The 12,369-nt window shown below is 37.6% G+C and overlaps 1 protein-coding gene across 2 annotated transcripts in view; it reads right to left on the bottom strand.

Moving 5' to 3' along the window:
- Dok6 (docking protein 6) overlaps positions 1–12,369 on the bottom strand; it is a 528,294-nt gene that overhangs the window by 123,933 nt on the left and 391,992 nt on the right. The gene's annotated exons all lie outside the window — the stretch shown is intronic.

Raw genomic sequence — 12,369 nt, 5'->3', positions numbered from 1 at the left:
GCACTGTCCCACAAGTCCTCCCAGGCTCACCTTCCCTCTGTCTGCCTCCCTATCCTCTTCCCCGAGTTCACTGAAAGGGGGAGTTCTCCTCCTCTGACATCTGCCATAGCTTATCAAGTCTCATCAGGACTGCTTAGATCCTCTTTCTCTGTGGTCTGGCAAGGCCACATTGCCGGGGGCAAGTGATCAAAGAACAGGCAACCAAGTTCAGAAATAGCTACCAAGTGCTTTACCATTGAGCAAAGAACAGGAGTTTTAATGTCTATTATATGTACTCTATTTGAATTTAAGAAAATTGTGCTTTAGCATAGTTTCTGCCAATAATGGGAGTGTAAATTTAGACAAGATGCTCAACCTGCCTGTCTCTGATTGCTGTGTTTCTGAAATAGATATAATAGAACCACTTCATGCAATCTTAAAGGATAAAGAGGTGGTAAACAACCTCTTACAGTGCAGCTTAGCACACTCAAGAGTGTTAAAAATTGCTAGTTGCTTTCATCATAATGTTAGAACTAATAATAAGGAGAGTTTAGTAGTAACTGAATAAATATCTACCCTAGAGAAATAGCTGGGTCGATTTATTTTTATAAGATACTGTTATGTTATTATGATATAATATTAGGAAGAAGTATAATGTTATAGGTGACAGTGCATAATAATGTTTAAATTCTTAATAGACATTCTAGCAGAAATATCAAAATGTAAGGTCATTTCAATTATTTAATGATAATCACTTGATTAGACAATCTTCATTAACAGATTATTAGACAGATTTACAGGTCAGTTTTATTAATAATTATTAAGTATAACATAAAATATCATTTTAATTAGAATTATAGCTCAGGTTTAAGCATATCTAAAGACTATATGCATGTGATAATCTGATATGAAGAATAGCTAGGTTTCTATGCTGCTGATTTTTAGGTAATATTATGGAATGATTTATAGGTTACAACATCAAAATATTTATGAGGGCAAACTATTGTATAATTTGTCCAAGCGGATTTTAGTAGCAAAGAAATGTCTCAAGAGGCTTCTAACATTGTCCAGACTATATAACTGCCATCCCTCCAAGCCCCATCCAACCATACTTAGCTTCTGTGAAAGCGATCTTAATAAAATTCACACAGCATGAAATGGAAAGTCTTGGGGAAAAATGAAGTGTTTTCACAAAGTGAAACAAATGAGCTATCTTTGTTGATGCAGGGGTGCTCAGAAATGCAAAAGCCACCAAAAAAACCACTGATAAGTCCAAAGCATATCTTGTCTGAGGTGGAGGTTTTGTTCATTGTCAAATGCAGAACACTGCCTATTAGCCTCAGGAAATGAGATAATGAAGACAAATTGTTATTTCATATTCATTCATTGAGATGTGAAATTCTGATGCCTGTCCACTTTCTGAGACTTAATTCTGCCCAGTGGGGGATTCTTAATGTTTACATGAGGGTTTCCCTAATCTTAGAAATAGCTACCATTCACTTCCTTTGAGCCTGGAACCAGGCTTTTGAATGTATTTAAAAAGTAAAGAAATGCTAAATACAAGGAGTTACTTCTGCACAGTGATTATATCAACCAAGGGGAAGGTTCAGATTCTTTACTTTATAGGCTCATGATTATTGCTTTTTTTTTTTTTTTTTTTTGGCAGTCATGTTGACTTGAGCAATTTAGGGCTCCTTGCCTTAATACATATTGTCTGAAGGAGGATGGGAAACAGAAATAGACTTTTCTTATGTGTTTAAACAGTGTCATGGTAGAAAGCCAACACTACAAGACAGGATAGGGAAAAGGATGCAACAACTTAGGTTGGACCCAAATGCAGCAAATCATGCACAACTGGAAAGTTATTCTTGGTTCTGAATTGTAATCTGTACCTTAACCATGGCTCTCAAGGTTAATGTGAACATTATGAGCCTTGTTTTCTGAATGTACTCTTTTCTTAAAGAGGGAAGAGCTCAGGCGGAGGTGCTTATTGCATTGGAGCATCCTGACTCTGACCACCAACTTGACATTGAAGATATTTAGGGAAAGCATTGATTTTGAGAAAACATGAAAATATGGATGCTGTGTATTTGGCCTGACTCCAAATTAAAATTAAGTTCGGAATTAAAGATGAGGGTATTATCTCTCTTCACACTTAAGATATTTACTCAGAAAAGACCCCTGTGCCCAGATATTTTGGTTCAGTTGCTCTCCTTGTAGAGCTTCTTTTCTGAGACTCATACTCCAACCAAGGACCATTCATGGAGATGGCCTGGAACCCCTGCTCAGATGTAACCCATGGCAGTTCAGTGTCCAAGTGGCTTCCATAGTAATGGAACAGGGACTGTCTCTGACAGGAACTGATTGGCCTGCTCTTTGATCACCAACCCCTGAGGGGGGAGCAGCTTTACCAGGCTACAGAAAAAGACAATGCAGCCACTCCTGATGAGACTTGATAGACTAAAATCAGAAGGAAGGGAAGGAAGACCTTCTCTATCAGTGAACTTGGGGAGGGGCATGGGTGGAGAAGAGAGAGAGAGAGAGAGGGTGGGATTGGGAAGAGAGCTATAGCTGGGAAACAAAGTGAATAAACTGTAATTAATAAAAGTATAAATAAAAAGAAAAATTACATGAAAATAATTTTATATTTCTTTAAAATTTTTCAAGAATTAATAAAATGTTACATTAAAATAAAAAAGATATTCAGAACTTTTTAAAAGCTAAATTTAAAATTTGATTTATGCATATGGGTATATCTGTGTACAAGTATTATTACATATTTGCATGGAGGACACACCCACAGAGGCCAGAGGAGGACATCAGACCTCTTGGACTGGAGTTATAGCTGATAAAGAGATGCCTGATATAGGCTAGGAACTGAACATGGATCCTCTGGAAGAAAACAGGCACTCTTAATTTCTAAGCTATCTCTCCAGTCCATGTTTTAATTAATTTAAGTTGTTGAAGGTCCCACTCAGCTCCGAGGAACAGTCTGGGACATTATAAAATTCTAAAAGGTTAGTAGGGTGGATATACTTGCTTATATGTTTGTTTTATTTTGTCTGGACATTGTTAGGAAGCAAAGTCTATCAGTCTAGGACTCTGGACCTGAGGATGTAAATGTGGATCTTCAGGTCATGGCCTGTCAAGTTGTCCCTGTAAATCAGACATTGTATCATGACTGAGAATTAGAAGGAGAAAAATAAACATAATTACTCTAAGTAGTGGAGGGAAGAAAACCATTGATTAAAAAGCCCTATAAAGTACTAAATACTACAATGTGGAAGTACTACAATATGAACAACAGAAGCCTAGACCTGAGCATGGTTTTAACTGTTGACTCTTCATCTATAAAATGAGGCCAACGAATGTCCTTGTTGTATACTTGAGTATATGCCCAGGAGTGGTATTCCTGGATCTGAGGTAGTACTATTTCTAATTGTCTGGGAAAGAGCCAGATTGATTTCCAAAGTGGTTGTACAAGTTTACATTCCCACCAGCAATCAAGGAGGGTTCCCCTTTCTCCACATCCTCTCCAATATGTGTTGTCACTTGAGTTTTTTATCTTAGCCATTCTGATGGGTGTAAGGTGAAATCTCACGGTAATTTTGATTTGCATCTCCCTGATGACTAAGGAGATTAAGCATTTCTTTAAGTGTTTCTCTGTCATTAGATGTTGCTCTATTGAGAGTTCTCTGTTTAGCTCTGTACCCCATTTTTTAATTGGGTTACTTGATTTGTTGATGTTTAACTTCTTAAGTTCTTTATATATTCTGGATATTAGCCCTCTGTCAGATATAGGGTTATTGAAGCAGCTTTATTTGTAATAGCCAGAAGCTGAAAACAACCTTGATGTCCCTCAGTTGTGGAATGGATACAGAAATTGTGGTACATTTATACAATGGAATACTACTCAGCAATTAAAAACAAAGAAATCATGAAATTTGCAGGCAAATGGTGGGATCTAGAAATGATCATCCTGAGTGAGGTATCCCAAAAGCAGAAAGACACACATGGTATATACTCAGTTGTAAGTGGATATTAGACATATAATATAGGGTAATCATACTAAACTCTATATGCTTAAGGAAACTAACCAAGAAGGAGGACCCTGGTAAGATGTTCAGTCTTCATTCAGAAAGGCAAACAAGATGGACATCATCAGAACAGGGAGAAAACAGGGAACAGGACAGGAGCCTATCACAGAGGGCCTCTGAAAGACTCTACCCTACCCGGCAGGGTATCCAAACACATGCTGAGATTCATAGCCAAATTTTTGCAGAGTGCAGGAAATCTTATGAAAGAATGGGGGGAATAGAAAGATCTGGAAGGAACAGGAGACCCACAAGGAGAGCAACACAAAAATATCTAGGCACAGGGGTCTTTTCTGATACTCCAAACAAGGGCCATGCATGGAGATAACCTAGAACCCCTGCACAGAAGTAGCCCATAGCAGCTCAGTGTCCAAGAGGATTCCCCAATAATAGGAACAGGGAATGTCTCTGTCATGAACTCATGGGCTGGCTCTTTGATCACCTCCACCTGAGGAGGGAGGGGGGTGCAGCCTTACCATTCCACAGAGGAAGACAAAGAAGCTAGTCCTGATGAGACCTGATAGACTAGGGTCAGATGGAATGGGAGGAGATCTCCTCTATCTTTGGACTGGGGGAGGGGCATAGGAGAAGAAGCAGTAGGAAGGGTAGGATTGAGAAGGGTTGGGAGAGGGGCTATAGCTGGGTTACAAAGTGAATAAACTGTAATTAATAAAACTAAAATAAAAAATTAACAAAAATGGAGCCAATAAATTTAGGCCAGAAGTTTTAAAAGTCTAATTTATTTATTGACTCATTAAATGACCTAGTACAAATCCTAATAATCAGGGCAGGGCTCATTTAGCACTTTTAGATTACCAAACCCTCCTCATTCATCCCATAGTAAAGTCTGTTTTCAAGATGGCTTTTGTGTTATGATTTCTGTTTCTTTGTTGGGTGATACTCTATCTTGATGCGGAAGGGGCTAAAAACATTTCAGTGGTTGCCTGCACAGGGCCCTCCCTTCAGCGAATTTTTACAATGGAATGTTATACAATGAATGTTAACGCTCAATATCTTTGTTTGACAGCTCAGAGTTGCTCTTTTCACCAGAAAACAACCGAGTAACATTCTAGAAGCTTGTGCCCCATCCCCTCACCTTTTTATTCAGTGGCTTTAACAAGTGTCGCATTGAGTAGAACGGCTTTGTTTTGTGAGTCTCATAGAAAATCATAATGTTAAGACAATTAGTCTAGTATTTGCTAAGTGTCAGAGTATGGCAACATGATCAGGATCTGTCTCAGACTTTTCCCAAGTGGATACTTTTTATATTTAATTTTCCAAGGAAATTTCTGTGAACTTCTCTATTTTTATCACATCTCAGTCTGTGTTTCTATAATGATTTAAAACCATAATCACTGGTCTTATTTCTAATTCTTCATGTTCTAATAAATAAAGATCTAGAGCATGCGAGACCATCTGTATTCATAGGTGCCTACATTCCGAATGACACACTCATATTCCTGTTTTTTGTAGTTGGTCTCAAGGAGAGAAACAGCCTTACCATGCAGAGTACTAGAGATAGATTTCTTGGATAAAACTCTCCATCACCAAATTATAGCCAGTGTTATTCTTTTCTTTTCTTTAAGTCTAAAGAGTACCTCATTGTGAAGTGGAAATTTTGAAATATTACTCTTTCTCCCAAATGACAAATGAAAGAGAAGGGAGTTGGTGAGTGTGGGAGATGAAAAAATGAGGCAGAAGACAGGGTGTTCACATGAGTAAGGTACAATGATGTGTGGATAAGAAATGTCATAACTAAACTAACTATTTTGTAAACTTTAAAATTAATGCAAAAATAAATATAGACTAACTTTTAGGTATTTTTAAGAGAGAGAAAGCATTAAGTTGGGTGGCCAAGGAAACAGGGAGAATCTGTAGAGGTTGGGGGATTAAGAAAATGATAAAACATATTGATTGAAAAATTTAATAAAAATAGATGAAGCCATTGTTCAGTTCCCACCACAACATAAATCAGTATGAAAACTAAGCCTGTAACTGTAGTACTAAGGAGGCAGAAACCAGAAGATGAGAAAAAATGTCCTGGTCATTCTCAGCTACACAGAGTTCAAGGGCATCCTGGGATACACGACTGCCCTAATCTCCCTCCAAAATACAATTTATCTATAGGTTTTTGGGTAAAATTTTGATTGATGTTCCACAAAATTGTCAGCAATGAAATAGAGCCAAAGTAGATTACCTAAAACTCTGATATTTCTCTTTAGGATTTAAAATTTAACATTCAACTACAGACAGTAAAGAAACCCTAATACTAGTTTTTCTTCAGATCAATTTAAGCCAATTAACACTTTTATTCTGTTTATTGTTTAATCTTTATTATAGCTTAACAATGTTTATATTTTGCTTCTTTACTATGGAAAGATCCTCTCAGAACTCTGTTGAGTCAAGCTTAGAAATCATAGAAATTCTGGAAACAGACTGAATGCATTTGACTCAGGTAAATGAACAAATAGAATCCTAGATTAGTGGAGGGCAGCTAGGATTCCCCACAAACTGTGCAGGATTCTTGTCGTAAAAGCAACAACAAAAACCTATGTGAACCTATGTCTCCATCTACACTGATTTAAGTTTCCTATAATAAAATGATAATAGTACAACACAAATCTATGAAATAATTAGTATATAAACTCAGAGAAGGGAAGGAATTTCAGGTCAAAATGTGATAAAAGACTGATGAATCTACATGTGAATATCTTTCCTCTGTGTATTAGGCATGGTGTGATTTGTGGCTCATGTCTGTGTAGGTGCACAGGCTGGTGTGTGTTTGAGGTGGCCACAGATCAATCTGGATGACCTGTTCTGTCACTGTTTACCTATTGAGTCAGGATCTGCCACTGAACCTGGACCTGTGCTGGTGGCCAGGGAGCCCTGGCAGTTTTCCTCTCATCTGAGCCCACGTGGGTCACACTTGGCTTTTTATGTGGCTGCTGAGGTTCTAATACTGGTCCTAGTGATTGCATGGCAAACACGGTATCCACAGATCCATTTCTCTAACCTTGCAAAATTATTTTAAAAGGACATAAAACATAAAATCTAAGGAAACGAAAAATAGAAAAAGCAGTGGAAACTAACAGCACTAATAATCTATCATCTATAAAATAAGAAGATGCCACAATATTTTATAACTTCTTTATTGTGTTGTTTGAGCACTGAGATAACACACTCTTACCACTCTTAAGAGTACCTATAATGCAACCATTATTAAGTGAATATTATTCCTACTACCAACACAGTTAGATTTCTAAAATATATTGTTAAGTGAGAATACAAGGTGAATGTTATGCACAGTGTGCTGATGTTTTTGTAAAAATATATGAGACCAAATTTCATTAGCTAGAAAGAATTAAAGAGATTTATTGTATGGCATTGTGCCTGTAGCAATACTGAAACATGTTGGATAGAATTGGGGAGTTCAGTGGCAGAGAGCTTTCCTAGCATGTAAAAGGTCCTGGGTTCAGACCTCCACACGTCAAGGAAACAAAGTACTAATAGTTGGTAAATAATCTTACCACAGAAATGAGTATTTGAGATGGATGGTATTAATCAGCTAGCTTTGGTCATTCCATGGTGTGTACACAGTAAACCATCATTGCCAAAGATAAATACCTACAGTTTTTACCTGTTAATTTTTAAAAACTGCGTATGGAAGGAATTTATGGGTATTTTTGTTTATATATGACTAATTTCTTGAAGAATATAAAAAATAATAATGGTGTTCTATGGGGTATAAAGTATTGACATGAACCACAGTGCAGAAAGAAAGCTCTCAAGATAAAGTTTATGCTACTGGCCAAATGTCCCTAAAGGTACCAATTGATTTAACAATTTAATAGTACTTAAGTAATAGCTAATTTAATTAGCAAAATGAACTTGCTACATTACATTTTAAGGCAAGTTTGTCCAAAGATGCTCAAGGTTGTGGTATAGCTATTGAGTTTATACTGCTCAGCTCAGTCTCTGCCTTTAGAAGACATTTTGACTAGCAAACTTGAAAAATACTGCGCTGATCTTTATTAGAAGCATCTTGTCGTTTTAAATCTCACAATCCCTCTTCTCACATATCTTAAAGTGGCCTAGCTTATGTTTCAATTTTTGAACTTGATTCCATAGCACGTGTGGTTGCCTCCACAAAGAAAAAAAAATCAAATAAATTAAAAAAAAATCAGTATTTGGACATGGATAGGAGTCTCATGAGGTCCTATCTCAGTTGGGGGCCTACTGGCAGTTGACAGCCACTGTGAGAGGGAGAGTCAGTTTTCTTTAGTGCCGTGACCCAGGGTAGATTGCTCCAGCAAAAGGCCCAGCTCGACATCCCTGTCCATTTGGGCAACACTAATAATCATCACTGGGAGATACAAAAGTAAAGAAGAAACTTGAGTGTTATGGGAGCATGTGTTAACTGGGGAAGTCTGGGAGGAGCTAAATAAGCAAAAAAGGGAGTAGAAATGATTTAAATACATTGCATTCATCTATGCAACTGTCACAAGCAGGTATGTTATGTTAAAAACATAAATACAATGAACTAAACAAATAGTTTAGTTAAACAAACATGGAGAATGGTTCCTCACATAAGAGTGTGTGATACTCTAGCAGAGCACTGGAGTTAGGACCCTAGCACTCACATCATCACAAAGACCTGCAATTCAGCTTTAAGGAATCTGACACCTCTTCTGGCCTCCTGCCCACAGACATGTGCACACATGCACACACCCCCAAGCACACACATACACATGTGTATAGATGTGTATACACACACAAATAGCATAAACCTAAAAGATAAACCTAAAAGATATTTTCAGCTTCAAATATTAACATGTTTACTTCTAATTTGCAAGAATTTTTATTGCTGTCATCATACATTCTTACAAATAGTCAGGTGAGATAATTCATTCCATAAATTTCAGAAAACATTTTTTTTTCAGCTGCTGTCCAGGCATCTTTTTAATGACTCCACCACATTGTTTCTGTTTTCTACATCTACTGAAATGTTTGGAAAAAAGTATATTTTACTTTGATGGTATTAGCACTATAGAGGCTCTTGGTGCCTTTTGAAAGTCATAGAAAGAACCAAACTCCAATGATACTCTTAGATGTTGAGCTTGTTGAATGATGTATAATATAATGAGCTCTACAAACTTCAGTTTCCACTCAGAGAAGTATCCAGTGTGGTTTGAAGATCCATGTTCTTATCAAATTTATATGTTGGACCCTAGCCCCCCAATGCAACAGTGTTCAGTTTTGCTTCTTTGCTTGAAATCTTTCTGCTCTGGTCATCTGCACTTAAGATCAAGGGGCTGAATTAGTAGACTAAAATCAATTTTGTGGGTGACATTCATGCTTGGCAAGAAAGCAGAAAAGTAGGAGCTGAAAGACAAGGAGTAACAAACAAGCAAGAGGTTAAGGAACAGAAAGACAAATGAGAAAGGGCTGCTGAGTCAAATGGTGTTAAATAATCAATAAGTAGGGAGAAAATGATTATTCAACACAGAGCCCACAGCTACATCCTTAGACCAGAAAGTTCATGGGGCCAGAGTAAAGGCAAAAAAAAGTCAAACACAGCAGGGAAGGCAAAGGGAAAGTTAAACCTATGATTTATTTTCAAAATCCCATCCTTTCAGAATATTTTATGCATCTCTCCCATTGTGCATCCTGTCCACAGTCCTGGCTGAGTGTACTGACTAAATTTTCACGAAAACATAAGCTGGGCTATTGAGAAAATTAAAATTTCTTTGTTGGATGATTTAAGATAAAGGACATTGGTGCCCCATATCATATACTCAGCTGTGAAGGTGAAAATCAGAAAGTAAGGAATTTGGTGAGGGTACATAGTCTATTCTCAAGATCTTAACTTTCTGATCCAATTTATCTCAGTCATATTTTGTTTTATGTATTTGTAGTTTATAAGATACTCTAACAGTTCATGATATCTCTGTGACTGGACTAAAATATATTTCTTTCATGTTTCCAGTAATACTTTGGATAAAAATTAAGTACTCTTGGATAGCTGAATACTACAAATTTAGCTTAAAATTATTAATGGAAAAACGGATTTATTTTTCTGGAGCGAGAAGGGAGGATCTTGGTGACTTTGGTTTCACTAGTAAAGTTTCATGGAGATATTGTATGTAGGTGAGGAGCAGGAAAGAACACACAAGATTGCCAGGATGGAGGGCACTAACCCGGCATCCATACTGGAAGAACGGCAAGAAGTGTACGCAGTACCTTTGTTTTATGGGGGGGGGGAGGATTTTTTTGTTTTCTTTTTGTTTTTAATTTTATTTTTCTTTTTAGTTACATTTTGTTAACTCTGTGTCCCCGCTGTATCCTGCTCCCTCATTCCCTCCCCAACCCCACACTCCCTCCCTGGTCTCCACCCTGCCCCTTTCCAAGTCCACTGATAGGGGAGGACCTCCTCCCCTTTCATTTGACCCTGTTTTATCAGGTATCTTCAGGGCTGGCTGCAGTATCTTAAGCAGCTGGATAATATCTGTGTCCCTCACACACCTCCTTTAGGAGTGCCAAACTAGGGTGTGGGGCATGTGAAATAGTGGGTGCTTCCTTTCCTCTCTGGCTGAATCCCGGTGTAGAATGCGACTCTCCGGAGACAGAATGTAAGCAGGGGTTCACTGAAACCTTTTCTGCTGTCTTAAGCCCTGTGCCAGTTACTGTACAGAAGAGAATAAAAATGCTAAAGGAAAATTGTAGTGAGACATTTACTCTTTTACCCTTGAGATGTAAAGGAAATTCAGGTGGTATATATTTTATCTTATTTTTCTTTATGGTCAATGTCCTTGGCTGTGGATTGTAAATACCCATAAGGGATAAAAGCAATCTTGGTGAAAGATATTCCTTCAGCTTTGCTGGTCATTAAAGATCCATGAAATGTTCATTTTAATCTTCTCTATGAACAAAAGAGTCAGCTGCTAAGTAATATCTACAGGGCTCCATTTCTCATGGAATATAAAGATTATATTATAGAATCAGAATTATAAAAAGTCTTGTATCACTCTGCTATCTAGGATTCTAAATGGTAGAAAAGAAAAATTATTTCATATTTATATAATTCAGAACTATATTTTTTCATATCAGGATTGATTCAACAATTCAATTTCCAGTTATTGTTATTCTCTTTATTTTCATGGTATTTCCCCATAAACTGAAGAGGAAAAAGAATCAGTGATGTAAAAAATGTTTTGTGTTTCTTTTAAATTGATATATTATAGAGGGATAGTGATGCTTTTACAAGCAGGGTTAACTTGTTTGCTATTCTAGGTTACACAAAGCAGCAATAAGACTGAAGAGTTTAAGTTAGCTTGGGTATAGTTAGCTGAGTATAACCCCATTTTAAAGTAAAAAGCCATCTTGACTGGGAGCTGAATTCAGGTACCAGGAAATATCACAGAATGTACACCTGGAAGAGAACAGAATTAACTCTCCTAGCAACAGCCTCCAGGAAATAATACATAATAAATGCTTCATAGAAAATAGAGACAAACTCCCTGGCAATAATCAATGGGAATCGGTTGAAAATCTGATGGGAAAATTCTCCTCAATGTTTCAGATGTGGTTTAGAAAAATAGCCATTGTGATTATATGCCTTAGCCATTGTGATTATGTGCCTCAGAAAAGGTCACCCCACCCTGCTAAACTTCACCCAATTCTGTAACACCAAGGCTTGTGTCCCCCTGCTTGCTGCCATGGAAACGCCCTGCTCACAGACTTTTCCTTTAAATATCCTGTTCACTCAGATCTTGAGGTCCCACTTCTCCACTGCTGCGTCAGTGAGACTTGGGTACCGAGTTTGATCGCTCTCGTAATAAAGCTCTCTTGCAATTGCATTGAGTCATCTCCTGGTTGTCTCTGAGGGTCCCGTGAACCTGGCATTACAAGACCAATTATGAAGTTAAAATGATACCCTTGGAAGGTTTGTAGCATCCCAAGGAAGGCTGATGAGAAGCTAAAAGATTGGGCTGAGCATTTACTCCTGTTCCAAATTCTGCCTTCCATACCTCAGGGAGCTGCCTTGAGGCTCAAAAGTAAATACACATTAAACACTGCCAAACATTCAGCCAAGATCGTTAGAAGCCTACTTAAGGGACATGGCTTCACAGGAGCTCAGTACCACGTGGAAAGAAATTTTTTTCCACAGTAAGTTTTTTTTTTCTTTTGTAAAGGATTTTGTGTGAGAGTCTATGTGTGTGTGTGTGTGCATGTGTGTGTCAGGATACGGCCAGGTATTTGTGTGGAGGTGTATGTAGTTGTACACCTGTGTATATGA

This window comes from Meriones unguiculatus, chromosome 2 (assembly GCF_030254825.1).
Source record: "Meriones unguiculatus strain TT.TT164.6M chromosome 2, Bangor_MerUng_6.1, whole genome shotgun sequence".
Classification (NCBI taxonomy): Eukaryota; Metazoa; Chordata; class Mammalia; order Rodentia; family Muridae; genus Meriones; species Meriones unguiculatus.
This window is presented reverse-complemented; position numbering and strand designations above follow the sequence as displayed.